Genomic DNA, 22,524 nt, shown 5'->3' with positions numbered 1-22,524 from the left:
CTGTGCCAGTGTTTGTATTACAGCCAGGCCACTTGAATGCCAAATATCTATGCACTGCATACAAATACACAAATATTAATTTTTTGAATTGTACTTGTTATGGAGTAGGTTTGTTATTTCTAGATAATCTAAAATATATTTTTTTAAAAACTCATTTAGATTTTAATGACATTTCTGAATGGAATCTGCCTATTAGGTAACTAGTATGTTAAAAAGACATGTCAGTGCTGCTGAGTTCAAACAACTCATGCTCAATACTGATTTCCAAAGCCAGCAAAGGAAACCTCACATGAAAATATCACAATGAAGAGTTACCCTTTTATTTTTATTTATCAAAAGAGAAAAATAAAAAACTGTTGTAAAAAGTTATAATCTCATATGGTGTGAGTTTCCAAGCAAACAGTGCATTTTTACTCATCGTACCACACTAGGCACTTGGATTGCAGCTCATGACAGCAGTTGACAGTAAATTACTTCCGCTCAGATGGCTTTAAACAGTAAATGTTTTATGCTATTCTCCACCACACTCAACCCCCCTGAGCAGCTAACACACTATGTGAATTTTTAATGACTGCTGCTTAATTAAAATTTTGTTGAATATACATAAATACAGTGCACTGACCTTTCTGTGAATCTCTGCAATTCACCTTGAGATCTGACTTTAATGGTGAAATTAATTGGAGAGGTCAAAACAGGACAAGCAACCAGAGATTCACCCAGACACTCAACTCTGCATAAAAGTGTGCATCTGTACACATTTGGGCATCATACAAACACACATGTAGAAACACACACAGACACACACAGGTAATCACCATGATGAAAAACAAAGGTTACAACAAAACAGCAGCAAAGCAAACAAAAACAGGCCAAATGAGATGAGGAAGGAGTTGTCATCTGCCCCTAAATAGTTGAGACTCAATTAAAAGTTTCTTCATTCTGCTAATGACAAATTACATCAGTGATGGGGGGAATGATTGAAAGACAGAGGGAAGCCACAGAGTCCCTGATTGCTTTCTGAATGAAGGGAGCTATCAGGGCCAGTTTAGGGAGATGGCTCCCTTCCTGCACACAAGTGACAGACATTGTAAGTCAGCGCACATTTTCGCTCACACAAACACGTTCTCTCACCCACACATGCATGGACTTGTCACCATAATACAAAGCCTGTCCTGCTAACAGGAAGGGGGGAATCAGGGAGGGCAAGCACAAGGGATTTAAAAATCAAGGGATAGAGAGAGACAAACAGAAAGACAGCAATCCCCTAAGCTGTAATGAGCCTCCATCCTTCTTTCCCCTTCCTTGTGTCTCTTGCTTCCTTCTGTCTCATGAAAAGGAGAAAGGTAGACAATGGTAGCTATCATGAAAACACAATAGAAAATCATTACTATGGCGTCATAAAACTTGTGTTGCTTGAGTTGATGTTCGAGTGGCAATGCAGAAAGAAAACATTTTAATCCATGAACACTCAATGGAAAATTACACTCTGCTACATCCAGACTATCAAAAGAGAGAGGAAATTAGCTGTTAGCACAAATAATAGAACAAAGAAAGAAAAACTTCACATTCATTTAACATTTCTTGGCTACTTTAACTTTAATGAAAGTGGTAAATACCAAGGCTGCATGGTGTCTATCATACAATGCGTTAAATTTCTTTTTTCTATAATAAAGCATTTATATGTAGTCCCAAACACTCTGAAATCAAATTCAAATTCAAATTTTATTTGTCACGTACACAGTCATACACAGTACGATATGTAGTGAAATGCTTGGACAACTGCTCGTGACCTAAAGAAAACAAAAAAGGAAAAGGCTATGAATAAGATAGGAAATAAATATGAAAAATTAAAAAGGGTAAATTTAACTAGGAAGGAATAAAATATAAATTAAGGTTAAAAATGAAATAACTGTACAACACAAATTAGAATGAAGGGTAAATTTAACTGGGAAAGAATAAGATAAAATATATAAATTAAAGTTGAAAATAAAATAACTGTACAACAAAATACACAATATAGAACTATATAAGAATGTATGAAGAAATCTAAATATAAATAAATATATACACAATAACAGCAGCTGTACAAGTATTAACCGGAAATGAAGAATGTAGTGACCAGTGTTGTGCAATCCACATTATGTCTTGTGCAGTGCAAATATGCTTAAAGTGATTTAAGTGATGAAGTGAAAACAATGTACAGAATGTCCAGTGTGTGTGTAAGAACTGTATATGTGGGTCAGTACTGTGTGGTGGTGTGATTGAGAGACCGTATCGCCTGCGGGAAGAAGCTCCTCCTCAGTCTCTCTGTGTTGGTCTTCAGGGAGCGGAATCGCTTTCCTGACCTCAGCAGAGAGAACAGTCTGTTGTTGGGATGGCTGAGGTCCTTCACGATCTTCCTGGCCTTGGTCCAGCACCGCCTGCTGTAGATTGAGTGCAGGTCAGGGAGCTCAGAGCGGATGGTGCGCTCAGCTGACCGCACAACCCTCTGTAGAGCTCGTCTGTCCTGCATGGTGCTGTTTCCGAACCAGGTTAAGATGTTTCCCGCCAGGATGCTCTCTATGGTGCACGAGTAAAAGTTCCTGAGCACCTTGGAGGGCAGTTGGAAGTCTCTCAAGCGTCTGAGGTGGTAGAGACGCTGACGGGCCTTTTTCACCACGGTGTTGATGTGACAGGACCATGACAGGTCCTGCGTGATGTGAACTCCGAGGTATTTGAAGCTGTCCACTCTCTCCACTGGGTACTCGTTGATGACGGGGGTCTGGTAGTTCCTCTCCTGCTTAGTGCTGAAGTCCACTATCAGCTCCTTTGTCTTACTGACGTTTAGAAGGAGGTTGTTCCTCTGGCACCAGTTCTCCAGATTCCTAATCTCCTTCAGGTAGGCCGTCTCGTTGTTATCAGAGATCAGGCCCACCACGACGGTGTCGTCAGCAAACTTGATGATGGTGGTGGAGCTGGTAGTGGCCACACAGTCATATGTGTACAAAGAGTACAGCAGGGGGCTGTACTCTTTGTACACATATGAATCAATATCAATATCAATCAATATCAATCAATATCAATATCAATATCAATCACATATCAATCAAGCCTAAACCCTAAATTAAAGTTTAATGTGAAGCCAGGCTCAGACTTCAATAAAGTCAAACATAACACATAATGTAACAAACAGGACATATATAGCAAATAGCTGTTAAGATAGTTGGTTTTACCTTTTTAAACTTATTTCATCTTAAAATAAATCATTCTGAACAACCACTTTTAAAGATGTTTATATCAGTTTTGAGAACTTTTTTTTTTCAAACTGACATTTTCTTGTAAGAAAATGGTGAGGCCATTTTGATAAACTAATCTAGCTAGTGATCAAAATAATCAGCTGATCAGCAGATATAGTTTGTGTGAAAACTTTGTGGAGGGCATTGCTCATATTAGTATATTTACATGACATGCTAACACATCTTTATTAGCTTGACATGGGCTTGCTCAAGTAGTACATTTTCCATTGCCTCTTGATTCAGTGTATTTTAGGATTTTCTTGCATATACTGTACGATGCCAGCTTCAAATCCCCCAATATAACTACAACCATTTTATTGCACTCCCTCTGACAAGTCTACTCGCTTTTAAACATTATGGCCTCACATTATTGTCAGCAATGATATTATACATCACTGAATCAATGACTGCAAGCTGCCCATCTATCAGACTGTATCAAAGACGTGGTATTTCTATAAATGTTTGTTTATTTACTGATTTAATATCACTTTTTGCAAAGCTACCAAGCACGTCAAATAAGTGTATTCTTTTTTTTTTTTTCTTTGGGATTAACAAACTCTTCTTTTTTCTGAAGGAATTAGAAGACGAAGGTCTTGGTATGATAATGCCACAGATTTGGTAACAAGAGAACACTGGACATTAGATCTCAGAGGTTTAAATTAGACAGGTTCCATTTCTTGCTCCCTAAAGAGGCTGTAGTGGTTGATACCAAATACAGATCTGATTGATTTTATCTTTGGGGGATTGAAGGTGTGATGAGTAAAGGGGTCTATTTACTGTTCACGTGCAACTTATTTATTTATCAAATTATGAAAATACTAAAAAAATATATATATTTCATGTTTTTTGCTTTCTCAAATATGCTGAAAAGGTCAGCAATATCCATCGGCTACAGTTATATGTTCACATGACATGACGTCCCCCAAGATTTTTTATGAACTCTTAGAACTTTTAGAAGAAAAGTTTTAATAACTGATCTATGGTGTATTTAAGGTCAGATGAGTGTGTGGAAGAGAGGACACTAAGCTTCTGTTAGCAGATAATTTTATACTACAATGTGGACAGCACAAGGGTAAAACAGTAAAATCTATGCAATATTACATACTCTATGCATTAGCATTTATCAACACATCTTTGTATGCATTTGAAAATTTTGGGTGAAGCTCTCTTTCACTCAAAAATGTGTTTTGACACTGCTGAACACAAGAACTCTGCTGCACAAACTATAAATACAACACGGAGAGAGTTTGGCACTATCAATCTGTTTTCAAATTCTTTTGGTGAAAGTGGAAAGTTTCTCTGAGTTGAAGGAGTGTACCCACAAGTAGAATTTTTATTATCAAATCTAGTTTAGAAATCCACCCCGGCCTAATAGGCAATTTACACAACTGTGATGTGCACTGCACAAAGCCTCGAAATTTATTTTCAATAATGTAGGAGGCACCATGTATCCAGTGATTCATCCTCTGAAATGAAAACATTTTGTATATTCATAAATTCCGCATCTTCTATTGAAGAATGAGGAATAGATTACATTTCAAGAATTTCCATATGAGAAACATTGTTGTTTAAGTTTTTTCTTATGGCTGTGTACAAGTCTTAAGATAGCTTTATCTTTTTTTCCCTTTATAGATCAGATTAGATTCTAATTTAATCTTCAACATCTAACCAGGCGCAAACATAAAGCACAACTGAAGCTCAAAGGATGTAACCTGGTAAAGCTTTTTGTATTCTGTTAAATGACTTTAGCCTTAACTGTTTAGATTTATAAGTATTTCAGCTGCCTAATGACAGGCTTAAATTACTACAACATTAACTTATTGAAATCAGATTTTATTGTCAGTCTTTAAAAAGAGAAAATACCTGTTCATAGACACATCACTGTAATACAAAGAGATCACTGTCACAATAAATAGAGCTCTCAACTAAAAAAGAGTCACATAGAAAAGACACCTGAAAGGCTGATGCTAGATGCAACTCTTACATTTTGTCAGAAGTAACTTCTTGCTCTTACTACAGTCATGTCAAAGGCAGTATCCGAATCAGGTGCAACCTTGTGAGATCTAAGTACAACTAATCCTTATCCCTTACCCCATCCTATCAGAAAATGACATTTGTTTTCTTTTTATAGTCTTCTCCTATGTTTGGCAATCATGGGACAAAAATGACTTAACTAATGACGTAACAAACACAAACCAATAATTTTTACAGTCTTTCTAAAAAAAAAAGCAATTTTACTTTTCTCCAGAATGTAGAGTTATGAGTTAATTACCTGGAACCACCTTGAGATTAAACTTTAATGGTGAATTTAATTGGAGAAGTAATTGATGATGACCAGTTGCAGCTGCACTGTAACATAGCAGCCACAGCTAAACATGCACATTTAAGACGATGCTTTTGATTTCACCAGCCATGGCATACAAGAGCCATGCAATTGGTTCTCCTTTTTGCATTGCTGAAAATAGTGCCGAGTCCATACAGAATAACTGAATATTTGTCAAGCTGCAGAGAACAGATGAGGAAGGCAGGAAGTCAGACATAGAAATGGAGCGAGAATCTGATTAATTTTCAAAATAAAACACCAAATGCAGTCTAAAACAAAGTATGCTTATATAATGTAAAGTCACAGAAACATTGTTTTTCCCACATAAAGCATTCATAGTGAACTACAAACTCAACACATGGTGATAGTTCCACACTCCTTAGCCACATTTTTTAATGTGCAGGGTAATCTGACACACTGCAGTCTAAAATAGAGATAATAAAATCCTAGCCAAATGCTATGTGCAGCTGTTGCAGATGGGAATTTGGAAAATGTGAAAGTCCAACTGAACTTCTCCTACATGGGAGTGAAACTCATATCTTCTTAAAGACGCTGCCCTCCATAATTTGAAACGAAAAGGTACCCAGTGCATAAAATGTGATGCATGGGAGTGCTGGCAGAGGGTCAACATGTGGTGAATCTAGTGTTATACTAAAACATGACAATGAAAAACCATTCATTTAATTGAAAATAGCTTTTTCTATTCAATATAATACAAAATATATTACGCTTTTTTTAAAAAAAAATTTCTCTGCACAAATCAGAAAATCACAGAAAATAAGAGCACAGAAAAAAGGTGTCTGTCATGTAAAATGAATAGACAAACTACCAGGCTTCAGTTCTTTGTAAATTATTACTGTTGTGATTGTTGTCCAAATGTGCTATTCACATCAGAAATACTTGATTTCTTGTTTGTTTGTTTTTTTAATCAGGAGCATTTTATTACAGTTAGAAATGTGTGTTTTCAAACTGTAGCTTTATCTGTTTGATGGAAGAAGAAACACAAAATCATAAAACAACTCTTGGAATGTGATAAGGTTCATAGAGTGTTAATAACAATGTACAAAATTTCAAGACTGGAATTTTCCATTAAAAGTCATCACATAGTCTCAGAATTTTGAAAAGTATTTTCCCTTAGGCAAAGAAAGAGAAAGAGAGAAGTTGTAAAAACTGATAAAAGAAACTAACGAAAGAAGTAACATTAGACCTAAAGTAATAAGACAACATGAGATGTGTTGTAGTGAAATGCACATATAGATATGTACATTTGATTTGAATTTCAGTACATTCGACTTGACATCTCAGTTTTGCTAGGATATAGTATATGTATTTCTTTTTATATCCAACATGATAAAAGAACCTCAAATCTTTTAAGTTTTTAAGTTCCAAAGATGTCTCATGTTTTCTGAATATCATTTAAAGCAAGCTGTTATGTAAAGATGCGCACAATGAAACTACACAATCACAATATCACCAAATGTACAGATTACACAGACATGCGTGTGCACACACATATACAGTTACAGATACACATGGATGACCCTCTCAGTGTCAATCCCCCTGGTTTCAGCACAAAATAACAGTGGGAGGGATGGAGTTATCCTGGTTTCCAATCAGAACCTCAGCACGCTGCAAAGGAAAAACCCTCAGGTCAAATTCCTACCATGAGGGAACGGGAGAGATATACACAGAAAAGGAAAGGCAGACAGAGGCGATGAACAAGCATTGCTCTGTATCAGCAGTAATACAACCTCTTGAGTAAAAGGAACAAATACTTTTGTTCTTAGCGCACTTAAAGTTCAGAGTCTCAGGGTGGAGGAAACAGTTCTACAACGAAAGCAACAAGATAAGAAAGTGAGCTTCTCTGCTTGTACTGGCTTTGAGCACGTTTCACTTCTGGGTCAAATTTTATTCAAAGATATTTTGAAGTCCTAAATATTTTAAAGTGGTCATGCTTCTCTCATGTGGACATGTTACTGCTACCAGCTACATGATACTGCTTGAAATGAAAGCTGTTAGACTGTCTGTTGTAGAAAGATGCAAAAACAACCTACAAAACTGTGCCGACAAGCTAGATTGGCCAACTAACATGCTGTTTGACTCCTATTCAAATCACCCATCCATCCATTTGCTTCCACTTATCCTTTCCAGGGTCACGGGGGGTGCTGGAGCCTATGCCAGCTGTCACACGGCAAGAGGCGGGGTACACCCCGGACAGGTCACCAGTCTGTCGCAGGGCTAACACACAGAGACACAGACAACCATTTGCACTCACATCTATTGGCAATTTAGATTAACCAATTAACCACTTAAGCCCCACTAACTGCATGTCTTTCGACTATGGGAGGAAGCTAGAGTACCTGGGGAGAACCCACGCAAAGACGGGGAGAACATGCAAACTCCACACAGAAAGACCCTGGCCTGATGGTGGAACTGAACTCAGGACCTTCTTGCTGTGCGGCAACAGTGCTAACCACCGTGCCGCCACGCTGCCCCAAAATTCTAATCAAATTTATTAAAATCTTTTTTGTGTTTACTAAGTCTTTTACAGAACATGTAATGGTCTAATACATTTTCTTGTATGTTAAATACTGTGAATGCCAGTAGACTATCAGTACATTGATGTCTTTTCTGTGTTTTGTTCATTCCCCACTACTCTCTGAGAAGTCCTGCTGTGGACCTTAGTGATTTTTGCGAGCCTTGATCTTGATTTGCCTTGATCTAAACTAACAGTGAGCAGAAACACCACAAGCTGCTTTTGATTCTCTGACTGAAGAACAAGCACACTTAAAGTTTGTATTATGAACTGAAGCCATGATAATTACTTTTTAATATAACTTGAGCATACCTACTGACATACTTCAGATACAACCAAAGGTGTTACAGCCCACTTTTGACCAAGTAAATTTGAACTGTGGCACTCAGTCATTAAAAATGACAACAGAAGGTCCTCTGACAACCTAGCCATTGACCTGGAAACATTTAATAAGTACATTATTGAGTGATCTTAGTCTTTTTACACAAGTACAATAATACTCCTTGCTTGATACTGATATTTGTCCTATATTATCTTCTGATGATGGTGAGATACAAAACAAGAAGTCACTGTACTGTGTTTCGAGTTTGTATTTTTTATATTATATTTGAGTTTCTCATTTTGTATATGATAGAGACCCAATTCAAAATTGTTTCGGATTTAGGCATGTGGAAGAGACAGCAGCAATCATTGAAACCCTTGGAAAGCTAATGGAGAACAGTTCTGCAATTTTACAGCACACTTTCCTAAATCAAAACTAAAAGCTCAGTGTATCCAAATACAATCTGGAAAATACAAGTTTTTTATTTCGTCTAGGGGATTGGCTTTGAATTGAATGAAGAACTTCATTGATCCTCTGCTGGCTGAAGCTAAATTCACACAAAACTACAGATATCATCACAGCTTAAAAGCACACAGACATTATCTAGGTTTTCTCCCAATCAGTACTGTGGAAATAGTTTACTGAACTTTATTTTTTTTCCACCCACTTTAGAGGTGCTTATCGAGGCAGTTTGCAGCTTCAAAGGTTGACTTCTATCTCAAGGGCAACCATAATTCCAGCAAATACACTTGCGCACACATGCACAAACATACACACAGTCCAGGGCACAGTAATGGAACTCCGAGTGAGTTCTCTTTGCCAAATACATCCTGTTGTTATTGTTTCTCAGCACCTCACTTGTTCAGTTCACTTTTCTTCAAGCCTGGCTTGAGGGGCATCAAACCAAGAACATCCTAAGTGAGAAAAAGAGTTTAAAAAGAAAAAAAAGAGAAAAGAAGCACCAAAGAGAAGTAAGAAATAGGAAATATCAAAGCCATGTTGAGGGTGTGAATATAGGAGTGGGGAAGGTGAGAAATGGAATGATGGAGCAAAGAGAAGAAACACAAGGAGAATGATGGGAAAGAAGATAGAGGTCACTGAAAAGTGTGAAGTAACTTAAGAGAAAGAGAAGTTTCACATCACAGGTGGGATGGATTGCTTAGATGAAGTCAAAATTTCCTGTGAAAAGTTTTGTGACAGATAAATGTGGGAAGTCAAGCAGAAGAGAGATAATCAAAATGAAGCTATGCAGCACGTGTAAAAATGAAAAGTGTGATAATGTACTTTTACTAATTTTCACAATACATGTCCTCCAACTTTCCAAAGACAATCCTCAAGCCAGTTTACTTCTCGTGCTGATCTTAAGCCCAGATATATGAGAAGAGGGATGAGTCAGGAACGGCATCCTGTGTAAAAGTTTCTCAAATCAAATATAGGGTTCATCAAAATATTATCAAAATAATATCCTGCTGGCTTTAGATGTGTCCTTGATCCAACACAGCTGATTTAAATGGTTAAATGACCTCCTCAACATGTCTTGAAGTTCTTCAGAGGTCTTGTAATGAACTAATCATTTCATTCAGGTGTGTTGACCCAGGGTGAGATTTAAAACCTGCAGGATACCGGCCCTTGAGGCCTGGAGTTCCCCACTCCCTGATGTAGATGGAAAGGGAAATGAAGAAGGCACAATGTGAAGCATGAAGGGGGTATCAGACAGGATCATGAGTCTGGAGCTTAAGTCAGATGTGTGATATCAAATGCTGTCAGTGCAAATTTCACATAGTTTGATTGTCAAAAGTTGGATGCAGTGGTAAAGCAAGTGGCAACTGAATTGGACATCAATGGACGTGTAGTTTAAGGCAACAGAGATGACGAGAAGGTGTTGAGTAGAGAAATGTGGAAGGACAGATGGAAATGGACTTGCAAAAAGTATGGAAGTGGCTGTGCTGAACACATATTTCAAGGAACACACAGTGACATATAAGATTAGTGGAAGTTTCACACAGGTGGACAACATGTTAGATATATTAAATGTTTCTGTAGTAGCTGCTTGTCTGCCTGGAACCTTGTCGTTCTCAACCACCATGAGTGGTGTCTACCACTGGGTGTTATGTATCACAGATGTTTCTATCCCACCCACTTGGTTGGAATAGTTAAAGTGTCTCAGTGTGGAGCGGACAGTCTCCCTCCTGTTTGTCATCATTGTCTGTCTTAAGATGCTGGAGGCCTTCTTTAGGTGAAGCACATTCCGAGGAGACATCTTCCTGATGTATTTTTGGATGCTTCTTTCTGTTTTCTCTTAATTGTGGCTCTGACACTCACAAACTCTTACCCTACCTCTTTCTTGTACAGTTTTATGGTGCTGCACCGTAGGGTTTTTTTTTGTTTGTTTTGTTGTTTTTGTTTTTTTAACATCAGTGGCATCTAAGTCCTCCTGATGACTGGTAGGGCAAATTGTATTCCTACCATTATGCTGGTTCCACTCATTTTGGAGGTATTTGGCTAAGGCAGACTCAACGCCTCACACATGGATATGGAAGTGCTCTATATTAAACAAGTCTAATAGCACACTTATAATTCTTTGTCAGGAAAATAATGAGACTGAGGGGTGCAATGTAATTCTCATGCTCAGTATCTGATAATAAAACTCACATAACTCTGAGTGGATCCCAGCAGACCCTTGTGGACTTGCAGATGCAAAAAGTGTAATGAAGGCTTAGCTTCTTACCAGATGTTTACTGTAGTGCACAGTCATGGGACCATTATACATGTTTTTCTTGCCTTGACGAACAGCACCATACGGTAAAATTGATGTCACATCTGCTGGCACAAGCTGCTGCTCCAGTTTCATTTCAGCAGGTCGTGCCCCTCTCGATTTTTTTAACTGTCCCATTTCCACCACAGCTAGATTGAAGGCACGAGACTACATGTCAGGTTTTTTTTGTTTGTTTTGGGTTTTTTTTTTTTTTTTTTACCACCAGTTTAATGATGTATCACCACAGAAGATTCACAGCATACACAGAAGGAGATGCTGCAACAGCTTGAGAAGGCTTCCTGTAAAAACTTTTATTTTGTACCCAAAGCACTAGTGTAAATAGTACAGAGATGTGGTATTCTGGCACAAAATGATTGATGTGGTGGGTATATTGAGACCTTAGATGTAGCCATCTGGCTAGTATCCACAAATGGTTAGCCATTAGCTAGAGATAAATTGTGATAGACATTGTTGAACAGTGTTGGTCAAGTTACTTGAAAATAGTAATTAGTTACTTTATTACTTAGTTACTAAAAACATAATACAGAACCTGAATATGTTATAAAGTAATAGACCTTTCAGCCCGATTCAATTTTTTCTGCATAATCCGTCATATAAAATTGATTAAAATGAAAAAGTCTCTTTTTAAAACTTGTTTTATTAGTTTTAATCTTTTAACTTTAAACACATTGCATCGAGCGTTCGGGGGTTTCTCTATGATTTTCACATTCACATTCCCTTACATTACTCAAAGTAATGTAAGTACTTCCACGCTTTAAATGCTGCATGGTCGTACTCTCTCCCACACTCCATTGTTGACCTACACACGTCTGTTGCTGCCACTGACGCCGCATGCTAGAACATCATTGTCATAAGAAACTCTCACAAACAAAATCACAGTTTAGTTATGTAGTAATGCAGCATGCTTAAATAACAGCAATCTACTTACTTTTTTTGCAATAGTAATTCCCTAATTTACTCGTTACTTGAAAAAAGTAATTGGATTACAGTAACACATTAATTGTAACCCATTACTGCCCCTCTCTGCCAGTGAATGTCTTTAGTTCAATGGAAGGGCAGATACACAAACACATTTACAAACTCCACCCTCAAAAGAAAAAAGAACTGCTTTCCAGAGGAAACAGAGAATGTTAAAAGGAAGATTGACAAAAGACAGGATAAAGCAGGAGTTATCCTGGGACAAGCATTTACATGATGGAGAGAGCTTAGGGAATTAATGGGCTTTAAGACAGATGGCTATTTCTACTGAGCCACAAAACCTCCCTGCCTTTTAGTATTTTTATATGACCTTAGCATACCTCTGCGTTATTAGAAATTGAAAGGACATTTTTAGGTTTTTGTATTGCTTTGCAACATAGGAACGCTGTAATCCATGTTTCCATGTTTCATTGCAGCTACCTGTAGCAGCCCAATCATTAAATAAACACTTATATTTAAATTATTTTTCTCGGAAAAACATAAGAAAATAAAATAAACCATAATAACACGTTCTCTGTCATGATGACTAATGCAAACACAAGGTTAGTATGCAGAACAAGTAGGATCCATTGAGGAACTCCTAATACAAACAAAGAACACAGTGTTCACCCTCCACTATGTATAATGAGGATCATTGATAAATAGCATGTAAAAAAGAAGAAATATGACAACAGAGACTGAATTTTTACCTAAATACTTAGTCGTGGACATCTTCTACGTCTATTGCTCTGTGTGCTGTGTTGATGGTTCTGAGGAAAACAGGAAACACTTGTGTCTTTGCAACAGCGCCTACAAATAACATACTGTAGAATCAATAGAGGGACAAATATCTATTATAAGTTTCAAAGTGTTGCCTGACTTTGGAAATACTATCAGCTACATATGTTCCTAGGTAGCTGGACATGCTAATGATTACAAGTTATATTACAGCAATTTGTTACTGCAAAGACATGACTGGACATTTACTATCTGAGAAAGTTACTCTTACTTACTTACTCCTAGAGTGTGTTGGTGCAATTTCTTGCAACACTGAGAAAAACATAATTTGAGTCCAATCAATCTAAGCAAAAATGCAATTACAGCTGTGACCTCAAACAGTATGGTCCCTGACCTAAGCAGCATTGTTGTGTAATTGTCCCAAATGCCTTTCATTTCACGCAAAGAGGTTTCAAATGATCACCTCTGTTTTCTGCAGGCAATACACCCTAAATCATTCATCCATGTCAAACTGTGGATGAAGTACATCTCAGAGGGCTGCTTCTTGGGGAAATTTTGTATTTGACCTCTGAATGTGGAGGGCACGTTAGCTCCCGTTGGCCCTCCATGTGGTGCATGATGGGGTGGGTCAGAGGTTGCAGCTAGCTCTTGGGTAGGCAGAAAGAATGAAGCTTTGATTGATGTGGGAATACATAAGGGTCAAGCCCTTCCCCCTCTATCATGAGGTTAGATTTAAAGTGTGATGCTGTGTAATTTACACACATGCAATACTCCCACACCTGTACCACTTCCATGTGTTTTTTTTTTTCCCCAAGGTGGATACGTCTGTGTTAACAGTGGCATTTCCACTACCCATCAACTCACACACCTTGCTCTCCAAAGTGTTCATCAATCTTTGTCTCCAGCTGACGCAAATCAACTCTGACAGACAAAAACCACAACATTCTTCTCCTTCTGACTCCTCGTCCCTCCATCTCCATCACTTTCTTTCTCTTTATCTGCCTCACTTCCTCTAGTTTCTTGTTGCTCATCAACAGTCATAGTATGTCAACGGGTGACATTGAAGAGATTATTGTATTTCTATCTCACTGTTTTCTTGACAGCAGGGATCAGCTTCCTCAACTACACAATTAACCCTTTACAGCCGATCGGAGCGGGCACGCTCCATTTTGCGTAACTATTTTTAAATCCCGGTAGCTCTGCAACCACGTAAGCTAGCGCAATAATTTTTTTTGCATATGAAACCGGAGGAGTTGTACTTACATCTTATGCCATCAGCTTGTCCTAGGTCACAGTTTCCTTCCACATATAGCTTTGCAAAAACTGCATAAAAATCACTTGCAGCAACAAAAACATGATATTCCAGAAACACGCTTCGCCGATCCGATCAGCTGTTTGTAACACTTCCTACGTCCATCAGCGTGAACTATCACATGACCGCATGACCTGCCCGAAACCGGAAGTGACGTCATTTTGCGGAAATGTAGTTTTTTTACGATCGGGGCCTTATGAGCCTATACTTGTGTTTTAAAAAGTTATGTTTGAGTTTATGACTTTCTGTGTCGTTTCTGGGATGCTTAGGACTCATATTGCACTGCTGGAAATAGTTTATTTTGATGCATATGCTGTTATTTTGCAAATTTGCACTATAATATTTATTTTCGTTTTTCCTGCAGTGTATAAAAATTGGTGTATTTCAAAAATAAAACTATGAAGACACTGAAAATAAATTTCCTGTGGTGGGAAACTAGTTTGTGCAACTTTTTTGTATTTACAGTTTTGAGGGATGAGCCTCTTAAATTTCTCTAACTAGAAATATATGTTAAAAAAACAAAAACGATTTTCAAATTTTTTGTAGTTTATTGCACTTTTTTGCAATTTATGTAATTATTATGCACCTAATGCAGACATATTATTAAAGTTTGGGCTATAATGGTTGTATTGATGTATAGCAACTTGAAATGCTCCCAAAAATGGCTCCACAGCATGTAAAAATATAATATAAGCTCTGGCGGACTTGGTTCTATGGTAGGTCTTAAAGGGTTAAAATGGAATTACGAGCTGGCTAACAATCACAGATCTCTTTCAATAGCTTTCATGTGGTGATGTTATGTAAACTAGTGTGTTGGTTCCTCTCTGTTTCCCTCTTTTCATCCTCTTGCCTCATTATTGGCTGTGGGTGAAGAAGCCAGTGGGAGACGAAATCCCTCTGACGATCTAAAATAGAATAAAATTGCAGCAAACTGCCTGGAATGAACACTTGCAGTTGGAGAGCGGCAGGCAATATTATAGGCAGTACTGCATAATGCACATACTTCTGATTAGCCACAGCACCAGCTGCAGAGCAAATTAATGTCAGTGTCCTAAAAAGTATCTTGGTATCTTTGATTCAGTAATCAAGGCAAGTCTTTGGAAGGTACATGGCCAGCTGTAGTTGACGTCATCTATCGACTGGTGCACTGCTTTAGCTTCTTTTTTACCCTATTTAATTCGTTTGCCAAAGTTTTACCTCTTTCTTTACTCTTTGAAGTTTGATGTTTCTTTGTCAACTGCATTTGACTACTGCTCATTAGAAATTACAGCTTCACTGCCATTGCTGTAAGGGGTTAATCACCATATACACCTTGACCAAGAGGCCTTAATGGAATCAGGAACCGGTTCAGCAGAGGTGATGGAACTCCGACGAAGCCACAATACCACTTATGGAAGCTCACACAGCAGGACAACTGCATGTACAATTAAGACCCATTTTCATTTGTGGCCTCTCAGTTCACTCAGCAAATAATACTTGATTGAAAAACTCAATTTGTATGAAGCTTCTGCATATGAAGAGCAAGGAGGAAATTAATGATTTAAATTTTTTCTTATTTATCATTTCCTTTCCTGCTATTACCCTTCCTGCTTCTCCCCTTGCTCCACCAAGCTCTTCTCTAACTCAATCCGTAATGACAATTTTCTTTTTTCTTGTGCCAGTCAATGTAAATGAGCCCAAAAGCTCATTGACTTGTATGTATATCTGCGCGTGCCACGTGCCTACATGCACACAAACACAAAAAGATATAACTTCTGCCTTCCAATTCCTTTTCTCTTCCTTCATATCCCTCTGTGTAATAAAAATGTTAATTGAAACAAAGTCTGCCAAGAGATATGTGATTACGTGTGTATGAGTGTGAATGAGAGTGTGAACTCAGTGTGTGTTTGCGGATTTAAGAGCTTTTTCTATCGTCCTCCCACACTTCTTGCGTCTATCTGCAGATGATTCAGGTTGTCTATGTGCATGTGTTTAACCGTTGCAGCTCATGGTGATGCACTGTAATGCTGTGGTGGAGAGTTCAGTCTCACCAAGGAAAGTCATTAATTTTTATCTGCTCTGACGATTCAACTGTAACTTCACAAATAGCAGAGCCAACACTTGCCCACATGCACATACACAGATGCACATACCCAGCTCATTTAGGTACACAGAGAAATGTTAACATGCACATATGTGGACACTTTGTGGACATTTGGTACAGTTTTTCTGTTTATGGAAAATAACTAAATGCGTTTCTTCTAAATTGCATTTTTACTAATACAGTAAGCACAGCTCAAAATTAAGCTTGTATGTTATGCCATTGTACATTATATGAACAAAAGTATTGGGCCACCTCTTAATTTTTGAATTTATGTGTTTTTAGTCCCATTGTCAGAAGTATATAAAATCAAGCACCTATCTATGACATCTACCTTTACAAACATTTATGAAAGTATGGGTCATTGTAAAGAGCTCAATGATTGCAAGCATGATACTGTAATCGAATGCTGCTGTTGCAACAAGTCAATTCATGAAATTTCCATCCCTCTTAAATATTTCACAGTCACCTGTAATTGGTGTTGTTGCTGTTGAAACTTCAGGAACCACAGCAACTCAACCATTAACCCTTTTAGACCTACCGTAGAACCAAGTCCGCCAGAGCTTATATTATATTTTTACATGCTGTGGAGCCATTTTTGGGAGCATTTCAAGTTGCTATACAGTGGGGCAAAAAAGTATTTAGTCAGCCACCGATTGTGCAAGTTCCCCCACTTAAAATGATGACAGAGGTCAGTAATTTGCACCAGAGGTACACTTCAACTGTGAGAGACAGAATGTGAAAAAAAAATATCCATGAATTCACATGGTAGGATTTGTAAAGAATTTATTCGTAAATTAGGGTGGAAAATAAGTATTTGGTCACCTCAAACAAGGAAAATCTCTGGCTCTCACAGACCTGTAACGTCTTCTGTAAGAAGCTTTTCTGTCCCCCACTCGTTACCTGTATGAATGGCACCTGTTTGAACTCATCATCTGTATAAAAGACACCTGTCCACAGCCTCAAACAGTCAGACTCCAAACTCCGCCATGGCCAAGACCAAAGAGCTTTCGAAGGACACCAGGAAAAGTATTGTAGACCTGCACCAGACTGGGAAGAGTGAATCTACAATAGGCAAGCAGCTTGGTGTGAAAAAATCAACTGTGGGAGCAATCATCAGAAAATGGAAGACATACAAGACCACTGATAATCTCCCTCGATCTGGGGCTCCACGCAAGATCTCATCCCGTGGGGTCAAAATGATCATGAGAACGGTGAGCAAAGATCCCAGAACCACACGGGGGGACCTGGTGAATGACCTGCAGAGAGCTGGGACCAAAGTAACAAAGGTCACCATCAGTAACACACTACAACGGCAGGGAATCAAATCCCGCAGTGCCAGACGTGTTCCGCTGCTGAAGCCAGTGCATGTCCAGGCCCGTCTGAAGTTTGCCAGAGAGCACATGGATGATACAGCAGAGGATTGGGAGAATGTCATGTGGTCAGATGAAACCAAAGTAGAACTTTTTGGTATAAACTCAACTCGTCGTGTTTGGAGGAAAAAGAATACTGAGTTGCATCCCAAGAACACCATACCTACTGTGAAGCATGGGGGTGGAAACATCATGCTATGGGGCTGTTTTTCTGCCAAGGGGACAGGACGACTGATCCGTGTTAAGGACAGAATGAATGGGGCCATGTATCGTGGGATTTTGAGCCAAAACCACCTTCCATCAGTGAGAACTTTGAAGATGAAACGAGGCTGGGTCTTCCAACATGACAATGATCCAAAACACACCGCCCGGGCAACAAAGGAGTGGCTCCGTAAGAAGCATTTGAAAGTCCTGGAGTGGCCTAGCCAGTCTCCAGACCTCAACCCCATAGAAAATCTGTGGCGGGAGTTGAAAGTCCGTGTTGCTCGGCGACAGCCCCAAAACATCACTGCTCTCCAGAAGATCTGCATGGAGGAATGGGCCAAAATACCAGCTACTGTGTGTGCAAACCTGGTAAAGACCTATAGTAAACGTTTGACCTCTGTTATTGCCAACAAAGGTTATGTTACAAAGTATTGAGTTGTATTTTTGTTATTGACCAAATACTTATTTTCCACCCTGATTTACGAATAAATTCTTTACAAATCCTACCATGTGGATTCATGGATTTTTTTTTCACATTCTGTCTCTCACAGTTGAAGTGTACCTCTGGTGCAAATTACTGACCTCTGTCATCATTTTAGGTGGGGGAACTTGCACAATCGGTGGCTGACTAAATACTTTTTTGCCCCACTGTACATCAATACAACCATTATAGCCCAAATTTTAATAATATGTATGCATTAAGTGCATAGTACTTACATAAATTGCAAAAAAGTGCAATAAACTACAAAAAATTTAAAATCGTTTTTGTTTTGTTTTTTAACATATATTTCTAGTTAGAGAAATTTAAGAGGCTTATCCCTCAAAACTGTAAATACAAAAAAGTTGCACAAACTAGTTTCCCACCACAGGAAACTTATTTTGAGTGTCTTCATAATCTTATTTTTGAAATACACCAATTTTCATATACTGCAGGAAAAACGAAAATAAATATTATAATGCAAATTTGCAAAATAACAGCATATGCATCAAAATAAAATATTTCCAGCAGTGCAATATGAGTCCTAAGCATCCCAGAAACGACACAGAAAGTCATAAAGTCAAACATAACTTTTAAAAACACAAGTATAGGCTCATGAGGCCTTGATGGTAAAAAACTACATTTCCGCAAAACGACGTCACTTCCGGTTTCGGCCAGGTCATGGCGGACATGCGATAGTTCACGCTGATGGACATAGGAAGTAGGCAAAGCCTGCTTCTGGAATATTATGTTTTTGTTGCTGCAAGCGCTTTTTATGCAATTTTTGCAAAGCTATATGTGGAAGGAAACTGTGACCTAGGACAAGCTGATGGCATAAGATGTAAGTACAACGCCTCCGGTTTCATATGCAAAAAAAAATTTTTGCGCTCGCTTACGTGGTTGCAGTGCTACCGGGATTTTAAAATAGTTACGCAAAATGGAGCGTGTCCGCTCCGACCGGCTTTAAAGGGTTAAGTGTCAGACTACAAGAAGTTATGGAGTGGTGTCATTGAATATTGAGGTGCATAGTTTGTAAAACTTTGCTCTACTGACTCAATGACTGCAAAGTTCCAAACCTCCTATGGCATTAACATCTGCCCAAAAACGGGTCCTGGGTTCCCGTGGCTGAGCAGTTTTGTAGGTGTAATGTGTAATTCACTCTGTGCTTTTCCCCATATAGTGTATAGTATAAAATTCCTTTGATTGCGTATAACTACTCACAAATACTACAAAATATGTACTATGCAGCATATTCAATAAGCAGTAGTGAATGGTGCTCATCTTTTTCCAAAGTGCAGCCAAGACGTGTCTCTAAACCTGTGGAACCAACTTTCGATACATTCCAAATCAGATTAATGGTGGCATCTATATGTATTACAGAAAACATGTTTTTAACACATTATTGCAATAATGCATTTTAAACTACTGAAAACCCTTTAAAATTCACTAAAATAATCTGTATTTTTTCCTTCTATATACGAAAGGTATTCACTAATTTAATGAGTTTGAACAACTGATGTTAAACAAGAAACAAGGAGTGTAGGGTGGGCATTCTGCACAACATCAACAGCAGCTAACTTTCAAGTATGCAAAGATCCAGCAGAAAACAGACTTCATACATTGACGCCATTGCAGATTCGGGGAACAAGGGGACAATGTGGAATTTTCAACATTTTGGAAGTGAAGGCAAAGACTTTCAAATATCCATCAAATATCCAGCAACAAGGGAAAAGTCGAGGGAAGGAAGATGGCCGTTTATAGTTTGAACCAGGAAAAAGAAGGGCAAATGGACCTCACAAGACCAACCAGTGTAACTGTTTACTTTTGGTACGAAGGATGTTGGAAATTCTAAAACATTTGTAAAAACAACAATATCCAATTTCAAGGATGGAAAAAGGACCACTCGCGGTCAGAGCTGCAGGCAGAATGGTACACATTGCATCTGTAACTCAAGTACATAAAACTCAACCTTAGTAATATTAGCCTACTAATTTAACACACTGACCACAGTGGTGGACTTCCCAGTTCTCGAGTTTTCTGGGGAGTTCCATTCTACTGCATATTACTGGGCTGTAAGCGCAGGTCCCAGTAAGGGACGTTGCCTTCATGCAACCGTCATGGAGTCTGTTTCTGAAAGTTCGGTCACAAACATGAATGAGTAGCTCGCTGGAGGCGAGTGTGTGTGTATGTATACTATAAACTGTGGTTCAATGCACATGCAATATTCACAGGTTCGATAGTTTAGTCAACTCATGCTTAGCAGCAGAGATAACTTTTTTTTTTCAAATGAAAATCTGTTTAATCACACCCCTTAATAGTTTTGGCAAATACTTTCTTTTAAGGACACTTGCAAAATTGGTTGACCTTTCATGTCTTGAGTATTTTTCTAACATGGAGGGAAAAAAAGGAAAATAATGAAACATGCTTGAATGAGTTGATTGTGTCCAAACTTTTGAGTGCTACTACAGATAACTCATTTACTGAACAAATGGTAATTTTTGCATGACAGTTCAATCTTGAATAAATTTCCATTTCATTATCTAAGGTCTCTTCACATTTACTCATCTCTACTCATTTATCCTTCATAAACTAAAAGTGATATATTTGCCATTCTTCATGAGAAAGTCATTGGAAGCAATTAAAAACAAATAAAAAAAACAATAATTCATAATTATAGTTTCTACTCTAAATATGTATTGGCATTCAGAATCATTTCATCATATCTGCAGAGTTTAACTCAGGCCTTTTTTTTTTGAGAAAGTTTCTTTAATGCTTGGTGAGTGGTTGTGCAGTGTTTCCAGATGAGACAGTGTCCTCTTTGCAAACTGTGTCCTAGTCAATTTAGTGACCATCACCATATGTCTGGCATATCTTGGTGCAGCAACTGAAACAGTTTTCCTTTGCGACTGCCAGCATCCTCGAGCAAACACTGGCCAACTGGTCAGTGAGGCCTTAGACAGTCAAGTCTAAAATGTGGTCAGCCATGCTTTTTTTTTTCTCATTTACATTTTTATTTTGCAATGGGAGAGTCAACTGTTTTTTAAGAACGTGTGTTCACATTACGGCTAAGAGTACATGGACATTCCTGATTAAGTTGGTTATTTGATTGAATTGCAGTTTTTCTTTCATTATGCACTAAATAAGAATTAATTTGAAAGATGTAGGAGGAAAGTTTGTACTAATGATTTGTACTAATGCATCCATCCATCCATCCATCCATTCGCTTCCGCTTATCCTTTTCAGGGTCGCGGGGGGGCGCTGGAGCCTATCCCAGCTGTCATAGGGCGAAAGGCAGGGTACACCCTGGACAGGTCGCCAGTCTGTCGCAGGGCTAACTAATAGGGACAGACAACCATTCACACTCACATTCACACCTAGTGACAATTTGGATTAATCAATTAACCTATCCCCACAAGCTGCATGTCTTTGGACGGTGGGAGGAAGCCGGAGTACCCGGAGAGAACCCACGCAAACACGGGGAGAACATGCAAACTCCACACAGAAAGCCTGATGGTGTAATTGAACTCAGGACGTTCTTGCTGTGCGGCAACAGTGCTAACCACCGTGCCACCGTGCTGCCTGATTTGTACTAATGCAAAGAGGTAAATGTGTCAGTTTTGCTTGTTTTTAAATCCAAAAACACATCAATATGTTTTCAATAGACACATGCTTTTACACACCCCTATGTGCAGTGGTTAGACACTTATATAAGCTGGACACTGACTGACCTAGTTTTGACCCTATTTCAGTTTAATATATCATTGTTAAAACTGCAGTTGGTGAAATTAGAGTAACCCTGTGGAACCACTGAATTTATGAACTTGTAACTCACGTGGGCTGCACGCAGTGAATAAATGTAAAAATATACTAGCTTTCTTTATTTTCCCGCACAGTTTACACACTCTCTCACACACACATGCACATACACGTATATTTTCAGGAACTGTAATAGTTTGGTAAATACATAATTATAGCAATTATATTTCCACCTAAGCTACATCCTTTGATAATAGCTATGTGTCAATACCAATGAGTAACATGGAAGCTGCAAAAATAAATTTAAAAAAAGATAAACAAGAACAATACTTATGGATCTCACTCCCACTGAGATGCTGAAAGATGTTGCCAATTACAAGATTGGATCAGAATT

This window comes from Aulonocara sp. 'chitande type north' Nkhata Bay, linkage group LG6, assembly GCF_057382095.1.
Source record: "Aulonocara sp. 'chitande type north' Nkhata Bay isolate Kocher_YH1m ecotype deep benthic linkage group LG6, A_spYH_male_GT1.1, whole genome shotgun sequence".
Lineage (NCBI taxonomy): Eukaryota > Metazoa > Chordata > Actinopteri > Cichliformes > Cichlidae > Aulonocara > Aulonocara sp. 'chitande type north' Nkhata Bay.
This window is presented reverse-complemented; position numbering follows the sequence as displayed.